Source organism: Lepisosteus platostomus, chromosome 5 (assembly GCF_059453375.1).
Source record: "Lepisosteus platostomus isolate fLepPlt1 chromosome 5, fLepPlt1.hap1, whole genome shotgun sequence".
Lineage (NCBI taxonomy): Eukaryota > Metazoa > Chordata > Actinopteri > Semionotiformes > Lepisosteidae > Lepisosteus > Lepisosteus platostomus.
Genome location: NC_142615.1, coordinates 63,172,640 through 63,195,163, shown reverse-complemented (window position 1 = coordinate 63,195,163; position 22,524 = coordinate 63,172,640). Strand labels below are relative to the sequence as shown.

At 40.0% G+C, this 22,524-nt stretch overlaps 1 non-coding gene across 1 annotated transcript; it reads left to right on the top strand.

Annotated features, from left to right (window-relative positions):
- Nucleotides 1-739: 739 nt before the first annotated feature.
- On the top strand, nt 740-797 carry LOC148670965 (U7 small nuclear RNA). The gene has a single exon (XR_015939073.1). It is a non-coding gene; the product is annotated as a U7 small nuclear RNA (small nuclear RNA).
- Nucleotides 798-22,524: the final 21,727 nt, after the last annotated feature.

Here is a 22,524-nt window from a genome sequence, read left to right as displayed (position 1 = left end):
AGAGGATCCTGGTGGACCTCAGGAGGAGGACGAAGCGCCACATCGCCAGATGGGGTTTCCCCACGGCGAGGGAGCGCTGGAAAGGACTTCGGGATATACAGGGATTAAAGGACAATAGCAAGTGGTAGGTTTGGAGGGACTCTCTTAATTGTGCAAATCTGCCCCCACTTGCAAAAATTGATAACGGACAATCAATCTCCGTTCCGCCGTTGTTTTTTATTACATGGAGTGTTAATATGTGTGAGATGTTCCTTTTGAGATGTTTTTTTTGCGGAATAAAGTCTATTTTGTAGAACAAAAAAAATCTTATGACAAGGTTTACAAGTTATCTGTTGAACTACATTCTCATAGGTGTGGTCACATTCCAGGTCATTTGTTTACGTTTTTGTTTCTGGAGCAACTGTTAGATGAAATGTGCTAATATGTAACCTAAATCCAGTGTGAATAACTAGAAGAGGGGAGCAGCTCCATTCCAGACCAAGGGAGCTTTGAGATTGGCTGGGCCAGATCTCTCATTTGCATATCTGATTTGGAAATATAACACTAAACCCCTTCTTGCATGGATTTAACTTGCACCCAAGAGTCACCTACTGTGTATTGCTACTTATTTTTTTATGATAAGTGGTGATTACCAGTTGACAGGTTTTATTTGTTGAATTATAAATGGTTTTGTATTATCACCCTGAATGGCCTGTACTCGAGGTTTGGTAGGGTATGTGTTTTCATTTCATTTAGCAAATGGAATTTTTGTTCTTTTAGTATTTTTTTAGATGGCTTTCTGAAGTCAGGAAGCCCATTTATTTGGTGAAAAAAGATTCTGTATTAATATTTCTCACACAACATAAATAGGGTCTTTTATGAATAAAAAGCTCTTGCACTTGGAAATCTTTATAAAGCTGTGTGCTTCCGTACGCTCTAGCAGTTTCGATTCCTGGAATTTGATGTGGTTCTGTAGGTTCAACCTTAGGTGAGGGAACGTGTCTTTTTCGCCTTTTGGTTTCCAATTGATCAGCACAGTATAGAAAATAGATTCATAAAGCAACGTCAGCAGTGACAAATGTGCGAAAAGTGATCACTTGTTTTCGCCCGCTTTCAAACTGAAACCCTTTGGTGTGTTAAGAGAATGTGATAACCACTACACTGCGCAAGGTGGGAATGGGTGACTTGCAGAGAGTGTTGAACTTCAAGAAAGGACTTCTCTCAGGAATATATTTCCACATTCTGAAGAGGAGATTTTCTCCATTTCTGTAGTCTGACTTCCTCTATTGCTAGAGAGCTGTAGAATGTGGAGTCACCTATCCAGCTCTGGGAACAGTGTGTAGATAACAGGTTTTTTACTGCCGGATGAGCACAGTAAATTAATACAGCAGAATAAACACACTGTGAGTATTTGAAGGGAATTAACAATCTTTACGTCTCGCCATGTTCAATGCTGCTGTCATTTTTGTAATATTGTGATTATCACGTTCATCACACATGCACAAGATCCCCTGTTTGAAATCGGGCAGAAACAGGTGTCTTTTTATCCTCTCACATTTTGCACTTCTGCCAGTGTTTTATGGATCTTGTTTTGTCTTATTGCAAGAATTCGCATTTCCTGTGTCATTCATGATCAAGTCAAACAGCCAGCAGATCATGTCACCTTTCAGATAGTCATTCTTCTGCTTCCTAAATTTCCTAGAGACAGGTCATTTCAGCAGAACTGACAAACTTGGCAAAGCAACCTGATAAGACCAGGTCCTAGAAGTCACTACTCAGTCAGTTACTGCTGCCGAAATGCAAGCCCTTCCTCGAGCCTGAAGAAGTTGATCCTACATTACTCATGAAGAAGATGTATCTACCAAACATCAGAGAGCTGAGCTGGATCACTTTCCTTCTAAATGACGTTGCAGTAACACTCTACCACTCCTCTTCGTGCACCCATGCTGGAACTTTGGGAGGCTACTGCAGACAGCAGAGGTTGGATCATACACAGAGGTTGAAATAGCTCAGCTGAGAAAGCCTTAGACTGATGCTCTAAAGGTTTCTGGTTCAATCTGGGGTTTTGGTGTTTTGTTTCGTTGCGCCATTTGTTCCTCTCTGCAATGCCCTGTGTCCAAAGTCACACTTCCCTTTATCAGCCTGATTCCCAAACTAGAATCTTTGTGTCCTTGAGTCCCTCTTTTACCAACACTGATGAAGTACAGAAATAACTTAACATGTTTTGCACTCCTTATGGTGTTTTATGGTGGGACCTGTATTTCTCTATGAATTTCCTTAGTGACAGCCCATTTGTTTTCAATATATTTCTGGTGAAGTTATTACATCGGTCTCCCCTGGTGGCTTGTTTTCATATCCCACTTCTGACAACGACTTTTCTTATGTCACTTTGATGGGAGTACAATTGGAAAAAAAAAACTAAAATGTGTGTAGTTGTTTCCATATCAAACCCATCTTCAATTTTATACAGTATTCCACAGGAGTGAATCAATTCCTTGTTTAATTTTGCAAATGACCCTGCTGTCAAAAAAACTAAATTCCTATGTAACCAAGGAGTTGCTGAAAAGCAACTTCACTTTGATGTTTTGTGTTGTTATAACTAATTCATCTCCTTTTTAAAAAAATAGATTTCTGTAGAAGAAAGGTGTCTCACACTAAAGTTTAAATTGTAAACAGGTCATAGAAAAAGCTCCTTAGCTCCCTGTCAGGAATCAAACCCCACTCTCCTGTATGACAGGCAGGGATTCTCACCATGGTTAAATTGCAACCGTAATAATATTGATAACATTAATAAATGCATATATAATTGAAATTGAAAACATATCTAACACAGCATCTTTTCCGGTTATATACCACAATGCATTGCTGATATTTGTTGTTTGCCATTTAGGTTAAATACTGTCATGTTTTTCTCAGCAATCGTCTTTTGATGCGTAAGTATAAATAATGATAATACTATTTGAATACATACAGGTCTTAATATTATTTTGATTAAAAATAGTACGTTAATAAGAAATAAATGGCATATAAAATAGTGTGAAGGTGAAGATCACACAAAATCAACTACAAATGTGGGAATTTTACATTTTTAAGATTATAAATTGCATGTAGCACATTAGCAACACTACAGTAATGCTAATATAACAATAGTGTTAAAAACTCCTGACCTAATTCCTTACAAATGCTGATACAAAATGTGAATGATTTCAGAGTTTCGGGTATTGGGTCTCCTGATAGAGATCAGAGATGAACTGAGGCATGCGGGAAAGTGTACAGAACTGGTGAACTCACAATTCTACTTCAAGAGGCTGAGCACAATGGAAGAGTCCTGTACATACAAGTGAGTCCTTGACAACATGGACAATCAAAACCTACTGGTATGATATTATATTATCTCTGTGGTGTAGAAAATATTCACTACTAGTATTCTAAGTTACAGATAGGTCATTATTATATTATATCAGCTTACATCTGATTAATAGGATCCATCTCTGGCATACATTCTTATTTTTAGTTTATAATGTATAATCTTGCTAATCTTTTAATGCCAAAATAAAGTGTTTTATAAAAAGCCTCATGTTCTAAAAAATTACTACAACTTTTGAACTTTGAAATATGGCCACTTTGTATTCTAGGACTAAGCAAATACTGCAGAAAAGTGGAGTTAAAATGTGAAAATGTGTAATGGGTATGTCTGACTAGTTGATTAGTGAAGATCCAGTAGTAAAAATAACTTCTAATATTATTTCTAATATAATATTATTTCCAGATAAACCAACTTTGGAGAGTAGGCAACAGTGATGTCAGAGAGAGTGTGTTCACAGTGTTGTCAAGGTATTGCTTATAGATTTTTTAAATGTTTTTACATTACATTTTTACTTTGATCAAGTTAAAATATAAACAAAATTTAGCTTAAAGATACCTTGTTAACCACTGAATTTGCAAGGTGTAAAACTGCTAAATTGTCTCTTAAAATATAAGGATTACAGTAGTACATTTGATACTAAATATTTGAGTAAATAAACAATGAGTGAAAACTCGCTTGAGAAATGTCTAAGCTCAGTCATAATTTGGTTTTCAGACTTAAGACAAATGAACTGATGGTGGAATTCAACTTTGCTGGCACAAACCAGAAAGATCAAAGACAAAAGAGGTGCCTGGGAGACACAAATCTTTTTAGAGCAATTAAAGGTACTCTTATTCTATGTTGTACTTTCAAACTTTGGGTACTCTTTAATTAGGACAGACTTTATTGCTCAATTACTATGATGCAAGCTAAACTTAATACATTGATTAAGCTTTGAGCTTAGTAAACCTTAATGGTTCTTTTTTTAGATTATGTTCAAGAAGAGATTAATCATCATTTATCTGAGTACTAATATTATAACATTTTTCCTAGCTGTGGTGCTGAAACCCCACCCAACAGCAACAGAAAAATAAATAAAGGAGCACACAAAGCGTTATTTGAAGAATGTGTATGCAAGGCAGTGGGCCTGGAAGTCTGGACACTGAAAATGATAAGTTGCTGGTCCTAACTGTTAGGACAATTGGACAGGGCTTTGCAAATGGTGAACAGTAAAAATCGTCTTAACTTCACATTGTAATAATATTTTCTTGGAGTTATACAAGTTGTAAATTTTGAAACTTATATTTGAATCAAAATGTGGTTTTGAGTTAAATATTAGCATGTTCACGTAGTTAGTTTGTGTTTGTAAATATATTGCCATGTTACAAGAATTTGTAGCTGAAGTTTACTAGTTGTGTTTTTTTATTTTTGATGATTAGCCATATGTTGATTACAATATTGTATATAATGTATAATTTGAACTCAATATTTTTCAGGAGTGAATGATTGTATATTTTCAGAATAAATTTCGAAACCAAATTATTGGCTTGATTTACTAATTTCGATGCCTATAAAACCTATATTTGATGTATAATAGACCTTTAACCATATATGTATTATAATCCTCTAAAGTTATCCGTATAATAGAACTCCAACAATTTATGTATAATGGACATATAATCATAGATGTATAATTGGTGTATAACAATATACATATATTAGAATTTCATTCTAGACTAATTACGGACCACATTTATACGTCTAAGGTATGTGTTTAATAGACGTTTATTCTACATCTTTTGCCCACTGGGATTGACCTTCTTGAGACTTGGTGGGAATACAAATACTTTGCATGTATCGAATTATAGCACGTAACAACCGAGTACCTGAGTTGATATCACCGGGCAATTGCCAATAATGACCAACATCATTAACTTCAAGGAAAATAAGAATCACACATGGAGTTTTATCTTGGAATGGAGGGCGGGAGAATTCGTTTATACTCCCGTTGCATCTTGAGCTAAACTATTTTTAAAATTTTGCAGATTTGCTCAAGACACTTGTAATCGCCTTAAAGAGAGTTTTCATGAAGACGTACGTCGGCTAGCTCTCCACTGTTAATTGACAGGACTTTTGAAGAAACTGTTCTTATACAACCAACATACAAATTACACATCTTAATGAACATGAAGGGAAATCTGTGTTGTGAATAATATAAAACTGTCACTACACATGATTGAGTCCTTGAGTCTGCCACCTAAGACCACTCGGCCATCCTGACAAGCAGTGGAGGCTGGAGTGTTGAATGTGCCCGTTGTTTTGTCGAAGGATTATTAACTACTACTGACAGTTCTTTTCTTGTTATTACAGAGATTTCTACATTGCAAGACAATTGACGATTTAGATAAAGGAAAGTCTTGGTAAACAAAACAGGAACGGAGGGGATTCAAACGCGTGATCTTTTGTTTACAAGACCAACACCTTACCACATGGCCACCGCACCTCCCATGTCACTTGTTTTTCCCATCAAGGCTAACACGTTTTTAAAATAAATAAATTAAATCTTTGTGCACAAATTGCAATATAGGAGGAGTAAAACAAATATGATTATTATATGATTGTTCAAATTAATTCTACTGAAACTGATTGAATCACATGGAAGCAACAACAACAAAACCGTTATTCTTAACAAGGAGATACTGGGCAGCAGTGGGATTCCAACTCACGCCCCCGAAGAGACTGGAGCTTTAATCCAGCTCCTTATAGCGCTTGGCCGGGTTACCCTTGAGAGTAGTTTTTCAGCAGTTTTAGTCTGACTATGTGGTGTTATGATGTGTAGAAGTGACTGCACCTCCTTTTTCTAAGATGCTTCCTCTCACTTGGTGAAATATTCAATTCTTTTGCCCTCTGAATATAGTTCTTCTGTGGAGCAGGCTTCAGACTTTGCGTATAGCGTAGATACATGCAGATATTTTATTTTTACAGGAAGACGCATTCCGAAACATATCTCTCCAGTTTTAGAAACATTTTGAATAGCGTATTTTTTAAAAGGCACAAACCGTATTTTAATTGCAGACTGTAGATCTGTGCAAATCGTACTTGTGATTGTGAATACTTCTCGCAAAGATATTCAGGTTCCCATGAACCTTTGTTAAAAAAAAAACTGCTTTGCTTCCAATCTCTGATGTCAATATAAACTCGGACGTGATGTTCTGTAGATGTGTAGTGTGCCTTTCCTCTTGTCGTATTCAAGAGTATTCACTGCGTGAGCTCCTCACTGCGTGTCTTGTACTCTACTGTGATTTCATTTAGATTATCTCCGTGGAGTGCAGTGACAAGATCGTCTTGAACATTTTCGGTTTGTGAAAGGAAACACTAAAGAAAACGCAAGTGATGAACATTTAAAATAACCACAGTAAAGCTAGATGAGTGAAAGATACAAGACGATTTATAATGACATTCACAATAGATTTAAGGAAAGCACAACCGCCCGAACAGGGACTTGAACGCTGGACCCTCAGATTAAAAGTCTGATGTTCTACCAAGCAGTTTCATCTGTGTTTTCAGCTACAGAAGCTCCCTGTTGAATTTATGTTGGTTCTTGTGTTACGAACCCAAGCGTGCAGCATTTGTGTCAGCAGTACTATACAGGTAAGTCGAATACACTTTCAGGGGCTGCATCTGTAGTGCTTCATCTAAGAGGATTGTTAGAGCACAGTTACATTCACCCACCCAACTTATTCTTTGATCATCTAAGAGGATTTTTTTACTTTCGCACATGGTTACATTAGCCCACACAACATATAATCTCTGAATGTCCAATGGCTCAATAACCCCGTTTTCCCCTGGGAACCACTAGTGTACAGTCCCATCCCATTCAAAAATATAACAGATATACTCAATTGATATATTCAATAAACAAATATAAAAAGATATTGTGAACAAGAGAACTCTTATTCTTCATATAGATCCAGGTTTACACAATTAACTTCATGCATACTCGAAGTGCCTGAAGTCTTGCTCTGCTGTTTTAAATATACCTCCAAAGCATTTAGTTGTGTTAACTACCAAATTATTTGAACTAATTTAACATTATATTCAGGAAATTCAGAGAAAGTCTTCAGACTTGTCGTGGCTGTTGAAGAAGCCACCTGTTGAATCTCACCTGGGGTTTCTTGAGAGATCATTCAGTGAGCGAGTCCTCCCTCTGGACTCCGCACTGAGCTGAAAGCTGCACAAACTCCTCACTGCGTGTCCTGTACTGTTACAAGTGCTCTCGTGTAGATGTGGAGCACAGCAACAAGAACACCTTGAACTTTTTCCATAAGTGAAGGAAAATTCAAAAGAGCATGAAAAGTATGGATTGTATAAAATATCCATTGGACAACTTGAGAAAAAACTGAAGGACTAAACAACGACTTTTGATGATTACAAGAGATTCAAGAAACACAACCGTCCGCTCACGGGCTTAAATCCTGAACGCTTAAGTTAAAAGACAAAGTGAAGGATACGAACTGTAAACGCTCTTCACGTCTTACAGTTTATGAAATAAAACAATTTCTTACTTTCTTAATAATTTCTAATTATTACATACCCACACATACACTTATAAATATACAACTACACACTGACAGACACCACACACTCACAGACACACAACATACAAACACTTTCACAGGCATGCATTCACAGAAACAAAGAGACACTACAAATACTCACAGACACACTTATAGACACCACACACTCAGAGACCCCACATGCTTACACACTAACAAACACCACACACTTACAGACACACATGCACAGACACCACATACACAGGAATCTACAGATACACGATAACTAACATTAACACAAATAACTCCTCATATTACAACAGTAACACTATCACTAAGACATACACTATCAATATCAATAACATTGACACAAACTACTTATAATAACAGTGAAGCTATCATTAAAACAAACACTACTACTACTGTTAATACTCTAACAGTAACACTAATTATAATTAATATTAACATGAATATGAACATTAAAACTATCAGTATCGCTATCATCATTAATACTCACATGAACACTAGCATGAAAACTACCAGTTGTACTCTCTAATATTAACATGAATACACTTGTATTAGTATTAGTTGCTACCCATGACGTCACATCGCTCTTTGTGACGAAGGCGAGACACCTAGACGCACACAGTGACGTGGCGCCTGTCGCCGTGGTTACCATACTTATGATTTATAAACACTGGAAAAAATGCATTTAAACTGTTACTTACATACATTTATCAACTTGGAATATAATTTTCTAAACTCTAGGATACAGTTACCTAAATAATAATATGAATAATCATTGTTTAATTTCGGATTGAACATTATTAACATTAAACGCACTATGGCAATTGATCGATACAGTCTTTATTGACTGTTTTCTAGATATTTAAAACAGGGTCAAGAACGGGAAAAGAATCAGTACTCACCAATCGGTGAAGTTAATCATTTATTCTACGGTTCTTCAGTTGAATTAATTGGTTGTCGATAGATAAGTGATCAATAACTCTCCTCTGTGCGCTCAGCGCACCTCCCGCGGTCTCCCGGCACTCTGGCTGGTGTCTGTGATGTCACAGCGCTCTTTCTGACAGAGCTGGAGGAGACTCCTGTCTGGAGCCCGAGGTGGCTTTTCTTACAGATATAACATCTCTAAATGAAAACACACCAGGCTGTGGAGAGAAGCGAATCATAACAGTTGGAGAAGGAGGAGAGCGACAAAACAAGGAATGAAATTCATTAAACAGGAAAAAAAATACTTTACTTCGCAGATTAATGCTTTACAAAGCGTTCCCGTGTGGAGCAGCAGAGAACAAGCACGAGTCCCTGAAATGAGCGCTTTTAAGGGTTTTACACGAATCTTCAGAGTATAAGAGGCGGGAAGATCAGACTCCTGATCCTGGAGGTTAAAATGTGTATACTGGTTTTATTTCCACCCAGCTCTCACTTCTATAGGTGGTCTGATGATTTAAATTAACTGTATAACTGTTACAAGCCTTAATCTAATTGTAAATTTATAAGACTGTCTGTGAGACATTTCTGAGACCAGCTGAATCCCAGGGCTGGTGTGGAATCACACACAGACAGGTCTTCTGTGTGATCAAAGTTCCACTGCTCAGAGCTACAGACTGGTCAACTGGTCACTATTGGAGACACAACCATCGGACCAATTGGCTACTAATAATCAATATACTGATCAGAGTGCCACTGCTGGTGTTTATTACATAAATACTAAGATAATTCCACACTCACTTGTGTTATAAAATATTTATAAAACATGTTTGGAGGCTGACATACAGTAAAGACAGTAATACTGAAGGGCTGGAGGTCCTGGAAAGGGTTAATAGAACCTTCTTGCTTCTGACCTGGAACAGAGCCCACAGCTGCCAGATCAGTGAGCCCTGAGCCCAGTTCACAGAGGAGAACCAGGAGAATATTGATTTTTTTATTCTGAGAATTTTTCTTCTTTGCCAAGTGGTGTTACATCCCCTTCAGATACTCTACACAGATTGCCAGAGAGAAGAGGAGAGAGATGGACAGATAAGAGCAGACTGAGCGAGAGAGACATACAGTACATCTTGATTTACTTTGAAGCAAGTGTTCATTTCCTTTCTGGAACAAGCTATTTCTGAACTTCAAGAAATTCATACAACTGTTACGATCCCTGCCTCTCGGCAACGGTGGAGGCAGAAGTAGGTGTAGCCCCTATCCATCAGTTCACCTATCAGTTTTCCCATTCACCACCACACCCCCGTCTCATCCTACTTAAACACCTGTCCTTCCCTACCTCGTTGCTCAGTATTGGTTTTCCCTATCGAGCTTCCTGGTTGCACTTCTTCTACTCTGTGTTTGTCTTGGATTTCGGCTTACGGTTTTTCCCTTTGGACTTCGGCTTTTCGGATCTCGACTTGGATTGGTACTTTCGCTCTGTCTTGGATTACTGGCTACCTCTGGATTCTCGGATTGCTCTACGGACTAAGACTTCGTATCACACTTCGGCTTCGGTACACGTTCCCTATATCTTGCTCCCCCTGGACTCTCGGCTCGTTCCTACGATTACGGTTTGCTTTCGGTTTACGACTTGGCTTTGTTCGCTCCTGCAAGTGGGTTCACTCACTAGTTCGGTCCCTATTACCGAACTCGTAACAACAACTTCTGAAAGATAAAATACAAATCTTGCTGATCCACTTTCTCCACTTAAAAGTGGAGAAAAACAACGGCAGTGCACCTCCGTCGGCTTGATTTAGCTTAATACAAGTATTCACTTCCTTTTCTGGAAATTACAGCCTGCAAAAGATGAAATAAAGTTCTTGATTATTCTTCGTCAGTGCAGAAGAAATATTGCAGACTGGCAGGAAAATGCCAGTATTTTATTTTCTTTAACTACAAACGTATGAATGGTGAAAATGTGTCCCTGTGCAGCTATTAAACAAAGAGCTGGTGGTTCAAGCACACTCAGGGATGCGCTTCAGATTGTTACGATGTAACATAATCTTCGCTAAAAATTGATGGGATTTCTTTGCAAACCCTCTTGAACTTCGCAGGAAATGTGTGTTTTACTCGTGTGGAACTACAACAAGTAAAGAATTAAGTACCTAAGTTAATGTCCAAGAAAACCATCTTCACGTGTGGAATTTTATCTTCAACTGGCTGTCAGGAGAATTCATTTATACACCCGTTGTATCCTTAGCAAAAATATTTTAAAATTAGAACACAGATTTGTTGGAGAACATGACAATCCTTGACAATTATTACTAAATGAGCATTATAGAAATGTGCGTTGCTATTTTTAATATGTACCTTAATTGTAATATATATAAACATAATTGCTTTGATATGGATGTTCATTTGAAGGATTTGAAGAAACTATCAAGGATCCCAGAACAACCAAAGATACATTTGGGCATCTGCAATTGGTAAAGATTAAAGAGTGCTGTAAGTGTGAAGCTTGCATACAGACGAGAGAAAAAAACAGTTTTTAATGCACTTTGTTAAACTGATGGTGTGCTTATCAATTGTGCATAAAATGCTCATAGCAGATAATGGTTTCAATCCATCGACCTCTAGGTTATATGGGCCCAGCACGCTTCCGCTGCGCCACTCTGCTAACAGCTGTCATTCAACACAACTGCTCTATCTTTGCTTTCTAAAAGAGCGCCTGAGATGAAAAGTCTCAACGGTAAACGCAGACGTCACTTTGAGCACTTGGTCTTTTATAGTACAAATATGACACGCTGCTCTACATGGGCGTGTCTTTAAGATCGTTGTGAACCAAATCTTCTGCTTTCTGAGGCAACTGATTCTTTCGTCGTTAATTCCCAAATCACAAGAATCAGTGAAATGAAAACCAAACACATGCACACACTCGCGTTGTAGCGTGAAAGAAAAATGATGGAAGCATTTGAGAAGTAGTCTGAACAGCTCCATCCTATCAACTGCTCTCCAAAGTGATTGCTACCTCCACACCCAGTTTATAACACTGAAAATGATGCAGGAAGCACAGCAAAGTTCTAAAACCAGCGATTGAAAAGCGTCTAGATACATAAAATGACAATTTCTCAAAAGCAAAATCTTCAGCTTTTAAATATTGTCATCCATATATTTTCGTTTTTCTCTTTTTTACATAACACGCTTTCGAGAAATAGACTGTCGTGTATTGAAGGCTGCATTCGAAAATGTGTATCTAAATTAAAATCGGGTTTATGACTTTTGAGTTATTCAGCTTTTTTAGCACTTGGGTCTCGATTCAGATATTGCGATGAAAGCAAAAGGGGAGTAAGATTTCATTTTCTAAATCAAAGGTGATCTGCTCACAAGGAAGTGTAAAAACTTCAGTGTTTACATTTTGAAGACCCCAAATTGTCTGTTGTTGTTATGAAGAAACACTATTGCTTCATAAGCTAATAAGTAACGTTTCTGAGCACGCATTGTATTACTAATGCTGTTATTAATTTAAAAAAAAGCTTGAATTCACATAATGGAATTTGGACGGCTCAAAGTAGTCTATTCCTTGTACAACTTTACTTGCCCGCTGAGTAGAGTTTAAAGCAACGGCAGCAGAAGTAGCAGTAATAGCAACAACGTGGTTAGAGTGTCACAATACACTCTATGAAAGAATTGTGGCTTCAGATCGTTTTGTTCTGTTGAAGCTACCTACAGGCTCTGAATTGCTGACATTGGCTGTGATCTTTTTTCAGGTTTCATGAAATTCTTCACATATTTGAAATATTTTATTCGGGTTCGCCTAACACACGGTGCAACCCGTACCTGCAGCAGAATGCTGTGGCACATGAAGCCGTTTTGTTTATCGGTTGTAAGGATTGAGGAGCATCCTACAAATCGAGCAAGCGAAAAGAAATTTAAACAGGAGTCACTTTTTGGATTGCTAATCCATTGTGCTCTGCTTTTCTAGGTTCAAATCCCATCCTTGTCATGGTTAAGGCCTGAGACGTGTGTGTTTTTTCTAAACGGTGTTTGCATTTGTTTCCTCTTTTACTACTGTACTGGAGCAGTAATATTTCTAGCGGTGGACGAACATGGTAACACAGGCTGACAGCAGGAACACGTGGCCACAAGCTGCAGTACATTGGTTTGGGAGCAGCAATAACTTTCTTGTGGAGACAGGTGCGCCAGTATTAATACAGTTCTTTCGAGCGGAAAGAGTAACAAGAACTGACTTAAACTTACCAGTTATGTTCAATAGCTAAAAACACAAAACCAACCTCTTCAGTGGTTGAATCTAAATTACAGAAGCCAATGCTGCCATCAAGGAAAAAAAAAATCCTGAGTTATGAGACTTAATATCTGACTTTCAGTTTGAAGCGGTACAATGGATTCCAGGTCACATTCGTTCTTGATTCAGGATATATATGAGTGTGCTAATGGTTAAAACTGTGTTTACATGAGGTACAAACGGTAACCTTTTCATTCAGAGAAGAAAGTCAGATTGTGCGCATTTCTCAGCATGCACATCGTCAGGAACACCAAACCCATCGACAGCCTGTAGGTACTGCCATTGCAAATGTAACAGGTTGTTCATACACATATATTATATCGTTGCTATCTCGTAATTAGGAGATAATTTGGTATTTCTTAATTAAGAGGATTTTTTTCCTTGGTGGCAACAATGCGCTTCTGCAATAAATCATAGACTCTGCTTTCAAAATAGCTGCACCAGGCACTTGGACACAGATAAATATTCAGGAATATGAATGGTCAATTGCTTACAGCTGGGTTTTTTTACGTTTCATATTTAGCGATTTGTGTATCAATCTTTTAACAATTCATTAAAATGCTAACAATATGTAAAATAAAAACAACAGCACCGTTAAATGCTGGGGAGACGGGTAGTTTTTTTAACAATCAGAATGCTGTGTGAGAGCTTATGTAACTTTCCTTTTCTCACATTTTCTGACAACTATTCCAAAGGGGCACCCTGTCAACTCCTAATACTTTTAGAAAATCTGCCTGCGTTTGATTATTGTTTGATTATTGTTGTTCAATATTGATCATAACTAAAGAAAATAATGATCACAAACAAAAACAAAGGGCTGAAGATGCGAGTCGCTCTTGAATCAGAGCTGGGTGACACGGGCTTCTGTTCTGATATGGTTGTACCAGAAGCAGGAGGAATTGCTTCACTCGTATGGAGGATGAACTGAATCAGGAGCAAGACATGTTAATCAGGCAGGAGTTGAACCTACAGATGCAGCCATTCAAAATGGGTGGGGTATTTCGCGGTATACCCCGGTGGGCGTGTCGCGGTATCACGCAGTATCACGGGGTTAATCGCGTCATTTGACGTCATGCCGGAAAGTATCCGGCATCACCTTGTAAAACCGCCAGGAGGAGCCAATAAAGCTTAACCTCTCATGTACAGCATTTGAGCTTTTAAATTTAAACTGTGTATTACACCATGTTAATCATCAGTCATTAAAATGTTGGTATATTTTATGAAAGCAAGATTGCTCAGTTGGACAAAAGTACACAACCTACCTTTATCAGAAATATTTATCATCAAACCTACCTTTATCATTAAAGCCTTTACCGAAGATATTACTAATAGTATTAATAGTATTAATAATAAAAGACTTTGGACAAGCTGTATACTCAAAGTATAATTTCTTTAGCACATTTGTACAAGCACTTGGAATCTGTCCAAGCCCTACTTTGTCAGGCATTTTCTTTTACTTCAACGGACATAAAAACTCCCTTGCTTTTAACAGGGCGTTTCATAATTTCTAACTACAAAAATTATTTAAAATGAGACACTTATCATTCAACTAGAGCTCAAAATATCACAAGGATCCTCAAGAGCACAGCAAAGACTGTATTAAAAGATACTTGTATGAGATACATGAGAATCCAGGCTTTTTTATCAACGCTTTCTTTTCCGTATACCAGATATTATGGAACCACTTCAGAAGGGTGTCAGCCAGTCAGATTCCAGGAATCGGTACTTTAAAGAAAAAATACACACCGGTATTCCATTTCTCCCTAAACATTTTAAGCATCGAAGTATTTAACTAACATGTGAAATAGCGTGTGAAAAAGTGGTAGTTTTAAGCTTTTCTGCTAATATAATATGGAATCGCGTATCTAAAGAAATTAATAACGATATGATTATATTCGTGTACTGCGACAGGGCTGTGTAGGGCTGTTCACCTCTCTCTTCATGCGACTTCCCTTGTAGCCCACTGGTCTATGTGCCTGATTACCAACTCATGGGTTGTGTGTTCAAATCCAGCTGGCGCTGTGACTTTTCTTTTAACATACATTTCTTCGAAAAAATAGAATAGCAATATTATGGACAATCAATTGACTTTTATATTTCAAAATATCACAACATGATCAAATCTAAGTAATTTTTTATAACAATGAATAGTCACCTTCTTCCCTTCTGACAACGGTCCCTGCTTCTGCTTCCTGCTTCGATTGTGTGTGTGTGTGGGGGGGGTCCCTTCAGATCTCCCTTCAGATTTAAAAGGTTATTAATCATATCTTCGGTGTCGCATCTTACCAGTGCAGCTGATCTTTTGCTGCCTGGGTGGGTCAACTATCACAAAGCTTTAGAGAACCTAACATTTCTATTATCAAAATCAGACAAATGCAACATAAATTGATACAGTATCTTTGTCTTCTAAGTATCTTAATAAACTTTCAGCATAGCTTTTTCCCCATTTAGATTTATTTTTCTTGGGATTTTGGGATCAAACGTGGAAGGATTAGATTGTAATCCTTTTTATTTTTCAAATACGTTTTAGAAAAGTGTAACATATACCTGCCACGACTGTACGCCTGCTTCACTGTGGGACAGCCGCACTGGTTGGCGGCCTTCCTAAATCCCACCCTGACCACTTTCACTCCTGTCCTGCTCTTCCCCGCGCACCCCAGCTGGGCGCTCTTCGGCCTCTGCCCGGGACGAATGTATATTTAGATATTTACACCTGGCGCGGCACCAAGGGAGCATCTGCATTTATAACTTAGTTTTTAGAATTAGTCAAGCAATATGAAGCATCTCCTTTTACTTTTAAGTCCCTTAAATACATTGAGCACAGCTTTCTCACCACTTAGATTACTTTTTGATACCATCCTTACACAAAGCAGAAACTTCTTGTATTTTCCGATGACATTCAGTACAAGTGGAAAGATTACAGATTTTAATCATCTTTAATTTTGTTACGTTATATGTTTTAGGAACGTTTAATCTATACAAACACCACAAAACTATTCTCGATTGTATTTCTGAATGTTATGTTACACCTACAGTAGTTCACTGCTTTAAATACATCGAATTAAGAAAGTTACTGTAGGTGTAGAACTTTAGATCTTTTTTTTCTGAACCAGGGAACATCAGATCATGTTTCTCTATAACAATAATAAAAAACTTTATTTTACATATCACTTTTGAAAGTGGTATCTCAAAGGAATATAGTAGATGTAAACCACAGATTACAAAGTAAATACCCAGACAAACACAAACACGTTTTTAATAAAATGCTTTTATTCATTAGAGAGAGAGAGAGATAGAGAGAGAGAGATATTTTCATTGACAAAAAGTAATTGTTTTTTTTACATTCCTCTTGTCTAACAGACTGTCTTCAAACGTGAGACTGTCTTTCTCAGACTCACATTCCCGAATGTCCCCTGCCCCGGTCAACAATCCTAGGAAGAACACTAAACAGCCTGTTAATAAAATCGTTACAATTTTGTTCGGTCAGTTCTTCCTCCCAGAATTTATAGATCGCATTGATCAGTTCCTGCTTTGTAACGGGCTTAGCAGTTTTCCAAACGTAGTCTTTCAACGAATGCCGAACCATCTCTATCGGATTTAGATCTGGGGATTCGGTTGGAGTTTTCACCCAGTTCACTCCTTCTGCTATAAGCCTCACCCTTGCTGCTGTGTGTTTCGGATCGTTGTCTTGAAAGAGACGGTGCCTTGATCCAAACTGCTCCCTGATATATGGGGCAGCATGCTGTGTGACCACGACTTCCTCAAAGAATACACGGTCCATAATTCCTTCGAAAATAAGAAGTGGTCCCGGGCCTCTTCTAGATATACCCCCCCAGACGTGAACCTTCAGTGGATGTTTGGGCTTTGGCTTGTCCACATATCTCCCCTTTTTGCAAAATGCCATTGTTGAAAACTGTTCCAGAGCCACTGTTGTTTCGTCGGTGAAAAGTACATCCTGAAATGCCTCCCCCTGTTCAATCCATTGGAGCGCTTGTTTGAGTCTTTCCTCTTTGTTTTTTAGCCTTATCATGGGGCATGTGTTGGTGATTCAAATAACTTAGGATAACAAGTGGTCTCCAACTCACCGAGCTCACAGAGCTTCAACAACGGATAACAACAAGTGATTTTGAGACCATAAAAAAATGAATAGGCTCGGAGAAGCGCCAGTTCCCCCAGCAGCCGAGTGACCCCCTAAAGCGCCTTTTGGGGGTGAGCAGCAGCCACCAGGGGCCTGGACGACCCCTCGGCACCACCACCAGTGGCCACAGCCCTTATCAGGGCTACCCCATGGTGACCTACTCAGTGGATGGGGGGCCCTTTCCCGGGTCGCCTCAGGCCATGTGGCGGGAAGGAGACACCAGACCAGAGGGGTCCATCCCACCACCCCTGCTCCAGCCTGCGCCGGTGAGACCGAACCGTTATAATGGGGAGATCCCATGGCAGATGTTTGAGGCCCAGTTCCAGATGGTGGACTGGGCAAACGGCTGGTCTCGGGTGGAGATGGTGGGCCACCTCGCCGCCGCCGTCCTGGAGGAGGCCTGCCAGATGTTGCTGGATGTACCCAGGGACCAGCAGGAGAGCCACTGGGTCCAGTCGCCGCAGACGTGGCCTACTTAGCCCGCCAGGGTTACCCTACTCTCCCGGAGGAGGCCCGCTAGGAGACAGAGCTCCAGGTGTTCCTCCGGGCCCTGGTTCCGACTGAGGTGCAGCGCCACGTGATGCTGGTCCCCTTGAAGCAGGCCCTGGCTCTGGCTGAGCAGGCTGATGCCTTTTTCGAAGAGACCGGTGGGCGCCAATGGAGGGGCGCTCCCTGCCGGGCAGCGGAGGCATCGCATGGGGAATCACAAGGGGAGGAGGAGACGGCCAGCGCGGCCAGGGGAGCAACGACGGCGGGTCATATGCTGCCGCTGTGGGGAGAGGGGGTACATCGCCCAGGAGTGCCAGGCGCTGGAGCCCCGGGGACTCTGGAGGCCATCTGGAAACAGGAGCAGGGTGGCCTAAAGGGGGAAAGGCCGCCCTTGAGCGATGCTACCCCCATTCCGGAAAGCCAGAAGGAGCACTTCACCCCAGTTCGACCATCACCCTGCTGCGGCCTGGTGTCCTGCCAGGCACTGAGGCAGCTGGACCCCCAGGATGGGAAACCACCAGCCTGCGCACCGAGGTCCTCGGCAAGCGGGCGCTCACCGTGAAGTTTGGTTGCTGCGAAGGTGAAACACCCCTTCCCCCCTTTAGGCCGCCCCGCTCCCATTTCCCGACGGCCTCCGGAGTACCCAGGACTCCAGCACCCAGCACTCCCGGGCGATGTGCCCCCTCTCCCCACATTGGTGGCAGATGACCCGCCGTCTTCACACCCCTGGAGTCGCTGCGCTGATTGTCTCCTCCTCCCCATCTGATTCCTCTGTGTGCCGCATACGCTGCCCAGCAGGGAGTGTCTCCTCAAATACGGCATCAGCCTGCTAAGCCAGAGCCAGGGCCTGCTCCAAGGAAACCAGCGCAGCCAGCATCACGTGGCACTGCCTCAGATAGTTGGGCATTCAGGTAGATTGCCAGTCGCAAGGATTAGTAAATATATTTTGTTAAAGCAAGTCAGATTTTTGCAACACATAAAAGAGATATTGTGGCATTATTATACTGTATAGGACGGACACAGTGACCCAGACAATTGTTGAATACAGACATATTCCTTCCTTAGTCTTCCTAAAATTGTTAAGCAGGGTGGGGGACACTCGGGAATGTGAGTTATGTGAGTTAGATTATGAATGAAAAAGCATTTGATTAAAAACACGTTTGCGTTTGTTTGGGTGCTAAATTATGTATTTTTCATATATAAGATATAGTGATGTGTTCCTGCTTAGACATTGCACGACTTTAAAAGCTAATAAAAACAGGTTTCGATTCAGGCTTGATGAACTCTAATAATTAATAACCCTAATTAATCGAATCCCAGGTGTGAGTTAATAAAGCCTGAATTACGTACTATACCTACTTCTACAAAACACCTGATCATCTGCTCGAAAGATTTCAGTGCTTTGTGTATATTCTAATCGTAGTGGGGGCAGGTGTGTGGGGACAGGTTTGGTTGAAATTGCACTAGGGGTCTGTGTTTTTCACACCTGAAACATTTTCTCTGAAAGCGCTATTTTTTTCAAAATCTGGGAATGGCGGACAGAATTCGCATTCGCTGTAGCCAAAGGGCTTTGCAGATCAAAATATGAAGGAACGAAGCAATTATTGCGCCCGGCTCCTCTATGGAATGGTTTTAACCTGCTAATGCGCCAAGCATTGGCCTATTGTGTTTTAAAGAAGATGGGAGTTTTTTAAAATACATTTCAGAAAAGTATAATCCATAATGAAAAGCTGTATTTATTCAATACCACTTGATAGTTGATACTGTTTAGACTTTTGATTATTTTAAACTGTATTACAGCAGCACAATGCAACGTAAATCACTACCTTTGTCTTCTGCGTAATAATGTGCACCTCTCTGTCCAGCAAATTAACAACAATAATAATAATAATGAACTTTATTGTATATAGCGCCTTTAAAGGTGGCTTCCCAAAGCGATTTACAGGATAAAAACAATAACAACAACAATATTGTATTTCACTGCACTTTGACAGATCGTCTTCAAATCAACTGTTGTCAGAATTTCCACACCTCCAGACTAACGAGGGCTCTGAGAATGCCCGTGGGCTTTTCAATTCAATTCAAGGTGCTTTATTAGCATGACCGATGGGTACAATCAGTGTTGCCAAAGCAAATAAAATAATGAAATTCACATGAAACAAAACAAAAACTAAAAGTAAAATAAAATCTAAAGACATATTACAGACATTTACAACAAAGACATAAAATATTTACATATAATGTAGACAGAAGGAGCATTATTGGGAAGGAGACTCACTGTTCCTCAGGCTGTGACAGGAGATCACATACTGGGCTGCAAGTTCCACTCCTAATTCCCTAATTCCTAGTTCCCTCCTCCCTCTCCCAGTAGGATCGGGACCCGTTGTGATTCTGGCAGGTGTGGGAACTATGGGATTAGATTTCTGAATTTCGAGAAGAATGTTTCTCTAATCCCAGAGTATCTGTCACAGTGCTTTAGGAAGTGCACCTCTGTCTCTATTTCTCCCTGCTGGCAGTGGGAGCACAGCCTGTCCTCTCTGGGCAGCCAGGTCTGCCCGTGTCACCCAGTTTCTATGGCCAGGCTGTGGTCACTGAGCCTGTACTTCTTCAGGGTCTGTTTCTGTTTGTTGTTTCTTATCTTGGTCAAATATTTGGCTAGTGTATATTGTCTGTTTAGGGTTCTGTAGCATTCCAGTTTATGTTGTGTGTGTGTGTGTGTGTCCCAGTATGTGAGATATTGCTGTTTGATCTGTGCTGTGATGTGGTTGAGTCTGGGTTGTGGTGCTCTAGCAGTGCTGTCCTGATGCTGGTTAGTGTCGGTGTGGCTCAGGTCAGTGAGCCTCAGGACCAGCTGGCTCAGGGGGCTCTGTTTTGGGCTCAGCTCTTGGCTCAGCAGGGCTTTATGGTGTAGCCAATACTTTAATATTCTTTTCTGTATGTTTATCAATAGTGGGTACTGGCCTAATTCGGCCCTGCACCCATTGTTAGGTGTTTTTCTCTGCACACGGAGGATGTTTCTACAGATCTCCATGTGCAGAGTTTCTGTGGGGTGTTTGTCCCATTGAGTGTAATCCTGGTCTATGAGGGGACCCCACACTTCACTGCCGTTTCTGAGGGTGGGATGTAGACAGCACACAGGAACACCTCATTTTCTGTACATATGGTATTTCTTTTGATTTTAAGCCAAACTTGTGTCTCTTCTCTCTTTACTAATTGTATGGAGTGACTGAGCTCCACTCTGTACCACACAGGTGAACCTGCCTAGAGAGTCCCCTATAGACCTCTGACAAAGCCAAAATCACATATAATCAGAACACCACCCTTAGATGCTTATTCCCCTGTTTTTAAACAACTCAAATCAACCGTGACTGCACTGTATGTAGTTTAAAGCAGTGGTTCTCAAAGTTCTATATTCCATGGACACCAAGTCACAGATGCGTTGGACCACCTATGCCTATGTCCACTTCTTCCCCTGTAAAAATCATCACCTATTAATGTACTAAAAATAACAAATATTGAATTAAATTTTATGAAAAGTACTTATATTTTTTACAATCAAAGCTGCATATTTTGCGAATATTTTTATTACTTTAAAAGTTAATGTGAAGAATGGAGCTGTTTTGTTGAGAAATTGGAGAAGTGATGTCTGGATCTAAGCTGAACAACATTAGTCTCATGTCCGGAAGCAGACCAAAACATCACATCAAGCACACCTTCTGCTTCCTTGCACATCACATTTATCACGCTGTTGGAATTAGAATTAGAGCACTGCACAAATGACCTCACTCGCATTTTCACTTCTATTCTGCATCTTACTCGCACTTGCGCTGTCACTATCATAGCTATTTTTGCGTTTCAGAGTCCCAGATTTGAGCTAGTGCTCCATAATAACCCTTCTGCTGCTTTAAATTACACTCAGAACGTTCAAATTCAAAGTAAGACATTATAATAACAATTAATAATTGCTCATACTTACTAATAGAGTGCTTTTCTTGACACTCCACTCAAAGTATAACTGTCATAACTCAAGCTTCATTAAAACATAAAGGCAATAGAAGGGTACAGCCAAGGAGAATGAGTGGAAACTCTGCCCTTTCGGCAGACCCTCAAGCCAGCCAAGCCTACGATTAAGCTGGTGCTCGCCTCACTAATGACATACACAGTCCCCTTAAAGACTGGTGAAACCCCGGTACCTAGACTCAACACACAAGTCCTTCCTCCCACTTTTTACAGCTTGCAGTTCTGAACAGTGCCCCCAAGGGAGAGCCACTTCATAGCGGACACTACAATATTCTTTCCTCTGACTTAAACAGTTTTAAGAAAAATGATTAGGTGAGCCCGTGGACCACACTTTGAGAATCACTTGTTTAAAGTATAATAAAAACAGTGATACAACTTAACTTGCATTGCCTTTCCTCTTCATACTTGTCCCTAAACAAACTAGTTACGCGCATGAAACCCACCACATCTATTTTAGATCCCATTCCCACCACTTTATTCCAGTCCTGTTTCTCTTCTCTCTGTCCCATTGTCCTCAATATAATACATGAATCCTTGAGCACCGGCATTGTACCAACGGTCCTCAAAACTGCTGCTATTACCCCAGTGCCAAAGAAGCCTAACATGGCTCTCGACAATCTTAACAACTTTCGCCCCATCTCCAACTTACCCTTTCTCTCTAAAATTCTAGAACGTGCTGTCACACTTCAGTTACATAACCACCTCATGACAAACAACCTTTTCGAACCCCTCCAATCTGGCTTCCGTCAACTTCACAGCACAGAAA